The sequence below is a fragment of the Pongo abelii genome, chromosome 6, assembly GCF_028885655.2.
Source record: "Pongo abelii isolate AG06213 chromosome 6, NHGRI_mPonAbe1-v2.0_pri, whole genome shotgun sequence".
Taxonomy (NCBI): Eukaryota; Metazoa; Chordata; class Mammalia; order Primates; family Hominidae; genus Pongo; species Pongo abelii.
In genome coordinates, this window is record NC_071991.2 from 131,797,573 (window position 1) to 131,809,002 (window position 11,430).

Here is an 11,430-nt window from a genome sequence, read left to right on the forward strand (position 1 = left end):
TCATTGTCGTCGCTGTTACTAGGAAGGTCCCCTTCCCAGCAGTAAGCAGGGACTCCCACCAAGGATTACCAAAAATCGTTGTTGACCATTTGTGGCCAGAAGGGGGAAGCATACACCACACTATAAGCTCAGGAGGCTAAGGACGGAGAGTGGCGAGTGTGGATGGGGACTTCCTTTTGTACACACAGGCTGAACTCGATGACCGAGGCTTCCTTCGCCCCCTTTGCTTGGCCATGGTGCTCGGAAGCCGGCCGGTCCTTGCTGTAGGATCAAGCGCACCCAGACTGCCTACGCACGGTCAGGGATGTTCTGGTGAGGCAGGCAGGCCAGGGACCAGGCAGAGACCAGCTGGTGTATATCCCATTCTAGCCAAGCAGCATTTGAATCATATACATCGAGAGGTCGGGTGCTGGGGTCAGGGAAGAATTCTACCACACAGTAGTTGGAGCTACGTACTTCCTTCAACTCTTCCTGTTATCTAACTTTTCACCTCCCTTCTTTTTGGTAGGAATATCATCTGCTCTCCACACAGTCCCAGGAACCAACAGGGTTTACACATGCTGTGCCCAACTTAGAAACATCCAACCTAGAATGGCCTGTTCTGTCCTCCCTCACCCCACCAGGAAGAAATTATTGCCCAGCCTGGGCCACATGGTGAGACTCTGCATTAAAAAAAAAAAAAAAAAAAAAAAAGCCAGGTATGGTTGTGCACACCTGTAGTCCCAGCTACTTGGGAGGCTTAGGTGGGAGGATTGCTTGAGCTGGGGAAGATGAGGCTGCAGTGAGCCATGATTGCATCACTGCACTCAAGTCTGGGTGACAGAGCAACAGAGCAAGACCGTGTCTCAAAAAAAAAAAAAAAAAAAAAAAAAGGAAGAAGAAGAAGAAATCATTGCCGTATTTCTCCCTGTACAGAAAATTATGCAAAGTTTTTCACCTAGAGCTACCCATACACACATAGAAAGAAATCTACTCTACTTTCGTGGCAGAAAATTAACAAGTTGTAGGGACCAAGATCTTATTGCACTATCATTTTGCAACCCTTCTGCAGGGTCATCCAAGAAATGAGATGCAATTAAATAGGATGGCAGGAACATCATACATGAAGCATCATATATAAAGCTGTTTCTAAGGGAAAATGCTACCCTTTTCCAAGGAGGTACCCTATGACTAATTTGCAGATCTGCACCTTGGGGAATAGAATAACTTTATTTATTTATTTATTTTTGAGACAAAGTCTTGTCGCCCAGACTGGAGTGCAATGGTGCAATCTTGGCTCACGGCAACCTCCGCCTTCCAGATTCAAGCACGTCTCCTGCCTCAGCCTTCTGAGTGGCTGGGATTACAGGTGCCCACCACCACTCCTGGCTAATTTTGTATTTTTAAGAGAGACCAGGTTTCACCATGTTGACCAGGCTGGTCTCAAACTCCTGACCTCAGGTGATCTGCCCTCCTTGCCCTCCCAAAATGCTGAGATTATAGGCATAAGCCACCATGCCCAGCCAAATAATCTCTTTTTATATGTCATTTAGCATGTGCCACAATGCTAGGCATTTAACTAGGACTCCAAGAATACTTATTGAATGGTACTAAAATCTGGGAAATGGATAGAGAGAGTTCAAGAGATCCAACTTGGTTTTCCATGGAATGGATTTAAGTTTTCTTAAAGTTTTTTAAAGGATCAGAACCCTTTTCACAAATAAAATCGTACATACAATTTCAACAAAAAAGATAAAAAGGAATTTGCTCTGGTCGAGGCGGTGAGGGGAGGGAGAGAGGACACCTACACCACCCCTTCCTTGCCTCCTCAGCCCGGGGAGGAAATCCAGGCCTTTTCAGAAACACGGTTTGAACCATACGGCCTCCCACTGGATAACAAAACGATTTGGTCTCTAGTCCAGATTAGGCCACGAGTGGATGGCCTGGGGTTTTCAAAATCATGTGTTCAGACTAAGAGGTAGGTGACCTACAGAAAAAGAATATTGGATAAAGATCTGCAGAGTTCTAGTCCTGGCTGATCTTGACAAAATCACCTGATCCCTCCTGTACAACGAAGGCTGGGACCATATGGCCTCTGAGAGCCCTGGCAAAATCACAACCTGCTGATTTGCAGTAACTGGGAGAGAAGGCCACACAATTCTCAATGCCCAGGTTTAGGCCCGGAAGTATCTGCTGCAGGCCTGAGTGGATCTGTGCAGTGGGAGTGTATTAAAGGCCTCCCTCTGCTTTCCTCCCACCGCCCATTCCTGTCCTTTCTCCATGCTGTCCTGTGCCCTGTGGTCAGTACCCCATTCTCTGGTCCCCTTTGACTCTGTGCTCTATTTCCACCAAAACTTATCTGACTTTTGCCATGGGCCCTAAGGCTGGCTCTCCTTTCTCTGGGTCCCAGCTCTCTAACAGGTTGGGATACTCATAATTCTCATCCAAAACCTGTTGTCTTATCTGATACCACTGAAATTATTCCTGGCTTGCAACTCTGGCAAACACCGTTTATCACTCGAAGCCAAGAATTGGAGACAAGATGAAAAGATAACTCTGTTGAAAGGACTTCACTTCTTTTGCTCAATGACAGGCAGTTGGGCAATCAAATTTTTCTGTATCTAGAGTTAAGATAGCAGCAGAAGTAGTCATAAAAAATAGCTTCAATGTGATTCAGTAGAAAGGTCACAGAGTTTGGAGGTGAAACCGTTGACTAGCTGTGAGACATTTGGCATACCAAATGAGTTTTCCTGATTTAGTTTGTCATCTATAAACAAAGAATCATGACACATGAGTCTCACAGGACTGTTGTAAGGATCAAATGAGATAGTTTATTCAGCAAACATTTATGTTTTATTATGAAATAGATCACATATGGGCCAGGTGTGGTGGCTCACACCTGTAATTCCAGCACTTTGGGAGGCCAAGGCAGGCAGATCACTTGAGCTCAGGAGTTTGAGACCAGCCTGGGCAACATGGCGAGACCCCGTCGCTACAAAAAATTAAAAAATTAGCTGGGCATTGTGGCATGTGCCTATAGTGCCAGCTACTTGGGAGGCTGAGATGGGAGGATCGTTTGAGCCCCAGAGGCAGAGGTTGCAGTGAGCCGAGATCATGCCACTGTACTCTGACCTGGGTGACAGTGAGACCTTGTCTTAATTTTTTTTAAAAAAGTAGACATAAATCATATATGCAGAAGAGTGTACAACATCTCTGTGTGTCATTTAAAGAATTAAAATATCCTGAGACTTTGCTGAAGTTGCCTATCAGCTTAAGGAGATTTTGGGCTGAGATGATGGGGTTTTCTAGATACACAATCATGTCATCTGCAAACAGGGACAATTTGACTTCCTCTTTTCCTAATTGAATACCATTTATTTCCTTCTCCTGCCTGATTGCACTGGCCAGAACTTCCAACACTATGTTGAATAGGAGTGGTGAGAGAGGGCATCCCTGTCTTGTGCCCATTTTCAAAGGGAATGCTTCCAGTTTTTGCCCATTCAGTATGATATTGGCTGTGGGTTTGTCATAGATAGCTCTTATTATTTTGAGATACATCCCATCAATACCTAATTTATTGAGAGTTTTTAGCATGAAGCGTTGTTGGATTTTGTCAAAGGCCTTTTCTGCATCTATTGAGATAATCATGTGGTTTTTGTCTTTGGTTCTGTTTATATACTGGATTACGTTTATTTATTTGCGTATGTTGAACCAGCCTTGCATCCCACGGATGAAGCCCACTTGATCATGGTGGATAAGCTTTTTGACGTGTTGCTGGATTCAGTTTGCCAGTATTTTATTGAGGATTTTTGCATCGATGTTCATCAGGGATATTGGTCTAAAATTCTCTTTTTTTGTTGTGTCTCTGCTAGGCTGTAATCAGGATGATGCTGGCCTCATAAAATGAGTTAGGGAGGATTCCCTCTTTTTCTATTGATTGGAATAGTTTCAGAAGGAATGGTACCAGCTCCTCCTTGTACCTCTGGTAGAATTCGGCTGTGAATCCATCTGGTCATGGACTTTTTTTTGGTTGGTAAGCTATTAATTATTGCCTCAATTTCAGAGCCTGTTATTGGCCTATTCAGAGATTCAACTTCTTCCTGGTTTAGTCTTGGGAGGGTGTATGTGTCGTGGAATTTATCCATTTCTTCTAGATTTTCTAGTTTATTTGTGTAGAGGTGTTTATAGTATTCTCTGATGGTAGTTTGTATTTCTGTGGGATCGGTGGTGCTATCCCCTTTATCATTTTTTATTGCATCTATTTGATACTTCTCTGTTTTCTTCTGTATTAGTCTTGCTAGCAGTCTATCAATTTTGTTGATCTTTTCAAACAACCGGCTCCTGGATTCATTGATTTTTTGAAGGGTTTTTTGTGTCTCTATTTCCTTCAGTTCTGCTCTGATCTTAGTTATTTCTTGCCTTCTGCTAGCTTCTGAATGTGTTTGCTCTTGCTTCTCTAGTTCTTTTCATTGTGATGTTAGGGTGTCAATTTAAGATCTTTCCTGCTTTCTCTTGTGGGCATTTAGTGCTATAAATTTCCCTCTACACACGGCTTTGAATGTGTCCCAGAGATTCTGGTATGTTGTGTATTTGTTCTCGTTGGTTTCAAAGAACATCTTTATTTCTGCCTTCATTTTGTTATGTACCCAGTAGTCATTCAGGAGCAGGTTGTTCAGTTTTCATGTACTTGAGCGGTTTTGAGTGAATTTCTTAATCCTGAGTTCTAGTTTGATTGCACTGTGGTCTGAGAGGCAGTTTGTTATAATTTCTGTTCTTTTACATTTGCTGAGGAGTGCTTTACTTCCAACTATGTGGTCAATTTTGGAATAGGTGTGGTGTGGTGCTGAAAAGAATGTATACTCTGTTGATTTGGGGTGGAGAGTTCTGTAGATGTCTATTAGGTCCACTTGGCGCAGAGCCGAGTTCAGTTCCTGGATATCCTTGTTAACTTTCTGTCTCGTTGATTTGTCTAATGTTGACAGTGGGGTGTTAAAGTCTCCCATTATTATTGTGTGGGAGTCTAAGTCTCTTTGTAGGTCTCTAAGGACTTGCTTTATGAATCTGGGTGCTCCTGTATTGGGTGCATATATATTTAGGATAGTTAGCTCTTCTTGTTGAATTGATCCCTTTACCATTATGTAGTGGCCTTTGTCTCTTTTGATCTTCGTTCGTTTAAAGTCTGTTTTATCAGAGACTAGGATTGCAACCCCAGCATAGAGCTGTAGCCTGTACACTGTAAGAACACACTGTGATCCACTCGTGCAGATGCCTTCTACCAGGTAAAGACGTTCTTTCCTATTACTACTTTGCCAAGAGATTTTATCATAACACCATTTTGAATTTTACCAAATGTTTTTCTACTTGCATACATACATGTACCTTTAATTCATTGATGTGATGGATTACATTTATGATTTTCTAATACTAAATCAACATTGCATTCCTGTGATAAAATCACATGAATCCCTCTTTTATACATCGTTGGATGTGGCTAACTTTATTTTGTTTAGGACTTTTGCAACTATATTCTTTGATGAGATGGGTCTGTAGTTTTCTTGAACTGTCCTCATCTAATTTTAGTGTCAGAGTTGTGTTGGCTGCATAAAATGAGTTTGAAAGTATTCCCTCTTTTCCTGTTTTCTGGGAGAACTTGAATAGGATTGGTATTGTTTGTACCTAGAATGTGACATACAACACTTCTATAAAGCCATCTTGGTCTGGTATTTTCTTTGAGGAAAAATTTTAATTAGTTTTTCAACTTCTTTAATGGACATAACACTATAAGTTTCCCTCTGAGTACTGCTTTGGCTGCATCCCAAAAGTTGTTATGATTCCACATGTGTTTTCTACATTAGGAGGCAGCCCAACAGAACTGGTGGATGAACTCCAGAGCCAGACTGCCCAAGTGGAAATCCCAGCTCCACTGTTTTCCAGTTACATGATCTTGGGAAGGTTCTTTATCCTCTGTGGGTCCCAGTTTCTTCATCTGCAAATGGGATAGCAATAGAATCAACCTCATAGAGTTGTGAGGATGGAAAAATATGTAAAACTCTTAAAACTGTGTTTTGGGTTTTTAATAGGTAATTAATACCTATTAAATTGCCTTAGGTAATTAATAAATGCCATATATAGTGTTTGCTGTTATTTTTTCTTCTTTAACCTTTGAATTGATTGTAAATCTATTTCAAAATTTCCAAATCCATATGGAGGGCAGTTTCCAGTTACTTTTTGTTATTTTTTAAAATAATTTTATGTAATTGTGGCCAGAGGAATAATATTTATATATCGGTTCATTGAAATTTGTTGAGGCCAGCACTTTGGCCTAGCATATCACTGATTAACATAAATGTTACACATGTGCTTAGAAATATGTGTTCTCCAAGAAAAAAATTAGTAATTCTGCCATTTAAATCTGTACCCTTGCTAATAATTTTATCTGCTTGATCTAAAAAAAGGTGCAGGCATTTTTAAAAGCAGGTAAGTAATCTAGGTAGACATATTGGCTATTGTTTAGAAAGACCACTCTTATAAAGTTTTCTTTTAAGACATTTTATTTTAGAATAGTTTTAGATTTACAGAAAATCTGTGAAGAGAGATTGCCCATACATCCCACATCTACTTTCCTATAATTAACATCTTATGTTGCTATGGTACATTTGGTATAATGAACCAATATTGATGTTATTAATTCAAGTCCTTGCTTTATGCAGACTGCCTGAGTTTTTACTCAATGTCCTTTTTCCATCCCAGGATCCCATCCCCATTACATTGAGGCACCCTGCTTCCACTATTCTTGGATGTGACCATTTCTGAAACTTTCCTTGTTTTTGATTACCTTGATGATTTTGAGGAATACTGTAGAATATCCCTCAACTGCAATTTGATGTTTCTCTCATGATTGGACTAGGGTTTTGGTTTTTGGAAGGAAGATCATAGAGGTCAAGTGTCATTCTCATAATATCATATCATGACTATATACTATCAACATAACCTATCACTGTTGATGTTAACCTTGATTACTTGGCAATAAAGTTTTTTTTTTTTTTTTTTTTTGAGATGGCATCTCACTCTGTCACTATGATTGGAGTATAGTGGCATTATCTCAGCTCACTGCAACCTCCGCCTCCCGGGTTCAAGTGGTTCTCCTGCCTCAGCCTCCTGAGTAGCTGGGACTACAGGTGCACACCACCACACCCAGCTAATTTTTGTATTTTTAATAGAGAAGGGGTTTCACCATGTTCGCCAGGCTGGTCTTGAACTCCTGACCTCAGGTGAGCCACCTGCCTTGGCCTCCCGAAGTGCTGGGATTACAGGCGTGAGCCACCATGCCTGGCCTGGCAATAAAGTTTTATACATGTGTAAGCTACTATAATTTTTATTATAATGGAATGTCATTGTAATAATATTATGATGCAATGCCACAGACTAGTTTCCACAGACCAAGATTCTAGGCCCCTTTCTGCCACTGAATTGCAGTGCGAGCTTTGGTTGGTCACTTCACCTTTCTGATCCTCAGAGTTTTTGTTGTTGTTAATCTGAACATATATTCTTTTGAAGTATCATTTTCATGTTTACAGTTACTTCTGGAATGCCTTCTAAACAATGTGCAGTTTTCAGCTTGCAAATTTTGGTGGCCACCCTCCGAGGTGTCCCCAGTGGCTAGGGCTGACCATTGTTACCAATAGGCTATTGTGGAGATGATGCTGTGTGACCTCTGAGGTTAGATAATGAAACACATTGTGGCTTCCACTTTGTGCTCTCTTCAGTCACTCATTCGGAGAGTCAGCCACTATGTCATGAACACTCTGGCAGCTCTAGGGAAAGGTACACATAAGAAGGAGATGAGGGCTCCTGCCAATACCCAGTACCAACTTGCCAGTGGTTGAGTGAGCCATCTTGGAATCAGAGCCTCCGGCCCCAGTCAAGCCTTCATATTGAACCACCCAGCTAAGCTTCTCCAAAATTGCTGAACACCAGCAACTGTGTGAAATAAATCTTTGTAGGTATTAAAAACAAACAAAAAGCAAAGCGTTAGATTCCAAGACTTTGAAACTGTTCCAGCATCCTCATGGGTGGAGGGGAATGTGGAAAGGGGTGCTGCTGGCTTGACTCTCAAGATTCCTCCCCCACGGAAACCACAGCAACTCTGCCTGTATGTGTGTTACACACTGAGGACCCATGTAGATTTTCTTTTGAAGAATGGAGTCTGGTGCCAAAAATAAATTTGAAAACTCTGGCTTAGAGAAACAATGGATTAGATGACCTCTATAGTCTTTTCTGTCTCTCGCATTCTGATACCACCTATCAGTATGAAACAGATAACTCTTATAAGCCCATGGGCAGTATTTTCTTCTTGCCATGAAATACAATCCTAGGGGTAGGAAACAAAAACTGTGTGCTGCTCACTGATAAGTGTGTCAGGAGAATCCCTTGTGTGAGGATGGAGTGATGTTCCTGCAGAGAAAAAGCCCCTCAGGGCATAGCTCTGCCCCCTGGGGCATCACCTGCCAGCCTTTAGGGGCTGGATAGGTTTGCTTCTGTTGTCAAAATTTGATTATAATGATATTAACAATATCAGCAATAATAGCTAGCATGTTTTGAGTGCTGTGTGCAAGGCCTTGGGACAGGGGGTTTTACATTCATTATCTCATGCAGTCTTCATCACCACGATGAGGTAGGCATTTTGTAGGTTGAGGAAATGAAGGCTGATAGATTAAATGAATTCGAAGTAGAACTGCAATGAAGAGTCTATAGTCATAGAACTCTTGGCCACCATTCGGTGAATTATGGGCCAGGATCAGAACTGAACAGCTAGCATTTGGGTTTAATATATACTGATTTCAAAATTTGGGGGTTCTAATATATATTTTAGATAGTATATATATTTAATATATATTATTTAGATAGTATATATATATTAATAATATATAATACATTATATTATATAATATATATTATATTAATATATTATATATTTTAATTTATAAGAAATTATAAGGCATTATAAGAAAAACTCTTCATTCACTCACACACTCACTCATTCATGCAACTGACATTACTGAGCCATTACTCTGTGCCCAGGTGGAGTTCTAGAAACTGGATAGAAGGGTGTGGAAAACAGAAGCTGGCATCTCAGGCTACACTGGGATTTGGGGCTGTAAGAGGACCTGAGGAGCCATTAGCTGCTTCCACTGCCTTCAATGGACAGAAAGACTTAGTATAACCTAAGGGGCTGGATCCTAGAGAGCCATGAATTCCCAGAACGCCCCTCCAGGGAAATCTCCCTGGGTTGAATCAATACTGACTGTGCTTATCCCGGCTGGGCATCCTCCCAGGGTCCTGCCAATGAGCCCCGTGATAAGCCGTGACAGAGAGCAGCAAGGACATTGCACTACAGCAGTTTGTGCAATTTTATCAACATAAAGGACATAGTGTTGAGAAACCTTGTTCTTTGAAATCAGATCATGAAAAATGATGCTGTTTGAAATCAAGTCTCCGGAGGCATTGTTCAGAGATTTTCCAGTGCAGATCTTACTTGCCCGTGTGATTTAATATTTAGTTCTGTATTTCCATTGGTCTCAATATCTTAACAGTTCTGCTCTTTGGCTGGAACATTATTTTGGTAAAACCCCACTGTTTCATGAATGTATGTTGTGCCCCCAACTTCACAAGGGCAAATGTCCCGAGATGGGGCCAGCACCATTGTTCTATAACTGCCACTGACTTTGCCCTCTGAAGGGTGACTTCATTCATCGTGATGAGTCCACCAGAGTCCTGAGGCTGGGCTGGAGTCTGCCCAGGTAGGTGTAGCGGTTTTGATTCCACAAGGGGAAGGAAGAATGGAGCTCTCCATTGGTGAATGAAGCAGCACCTGTCTTGATCTACAGACCTTCTCGCATCCATCCACTCCTCGGATGAATTGTTAGTGGAATGAAGCTGGTTCCACTGAGCTCCACAGCCTCAGCTTCTGCTCCCTAAGCCACACTTTTCAGCATACAAGCAACGGGACTTACCTGAGCCCAAGCCACTGACTGCTGAAAATACAACTGGAGCTTCAAAATGCAGAACCAGCTGTTCTCCCTGTCATTTGTTGCATGCCTTAATTCTCTTCCTCCTCTTCCACTGCGGGCAAGGCTCCTAAAGGGCAGTCCTTAGAAAAAATCTGAGGATTCTGCTGGAAAGTAGGGAGGGGAGGTTGCACAGCTTGCCTTTTATCTTGTTTATGCTCCTGGGCTGTCTCAAATTGTCATGCTACAATGGTCTATCCTAAGCGGAGATCTAAAAGGCAGGTAACCAATTTAAAAACTCATACCAGTGACTACCTTAAAGTTTTTCCAAAGAGTGTTGAAGCCAACTGGAGAAACAGAGTGGGTCAGGTCAGATGATTTGACGTAACTGTTGTAACAAAACTAAAATCTACTCTTAATCATCAGAGGGCGACATAAGAGGTCTGCAGTTTAACAGATGTGACCTGCCTACTCCAGCAGGGGAACCTGGACCACTGTGATCAGCAGATGCCATGAGGGACCCAGGCCCGAGGCTGCCAGGTAGTAAGGGCAGCCTGTGCAGTGGGGCTCTGGGTTCTCCACCAGGCTGAACCCCAGCCGCAGAGGGGCTAGGTGTGCCCCTCCAGCCCTGGGTGAGGGCCAGGAACCACCACTGCCCAATTAACTATACCTTTAGAGGTGCATCTTAAACACAGATCACCTGCAAAGCAGTTAATGTGACTTGATCATGGGGGTCCTAATTATCCAATAAACAAGGCCAGCCACAAAACAACCTAACTTGATGAACTTTCAAGTAAGCACTTGTCTATTCCATTCCTTTCTTGGCCTTTGTTAACTCTGGATAAAGAAACGGTAACAAAAAGAAGCAACAGCATTCCGCCTCAAAACCTTTATTTTGTAGTCCTATTTCATCTTTATCCACTTGGAAGCCATTTATTTATGCTTTTCTTTCCTCTCATCTAGACAACAGGCTTCCGAAAAGCAATTTCTCTCAGGTTGTGCTGCTTAGTAAACACCGACTTTGGCCTTCACATGTAGAAGGCACAACCAAGGAAACTGTGGAATCGAACATGGGTTTACCCTAAAGCTGTGGCTCAGCCTTGGCTGCACCCTGGAATCACTTGGAGAACCTGTACACTCCTGCTGTCCTGGCCACAGCCCAATCAGATCAGCCTCCAGGGCGAGATCCAGACATCACCAGCCTTAAAGCCCCCAAAGGTGACCCGGTGTGCAGCCAGGATGAGACCCACAATCCTAAAGCTAAATGGGTAAAGTACTGGGGTGAGGGGCCCCCAACTTGCAGTTGAGGACGTGTAGAAAAGTCAAGTCCTCACTCCTTTTGCATCACTGACTGGCCTGCTTTATGGGTATCTGGAGAGTGATGGTTCAAAGTGAGATAGAAGGTTGCTATTGTTTTAAAAAACCAAAGCTCACAAAACCAAGC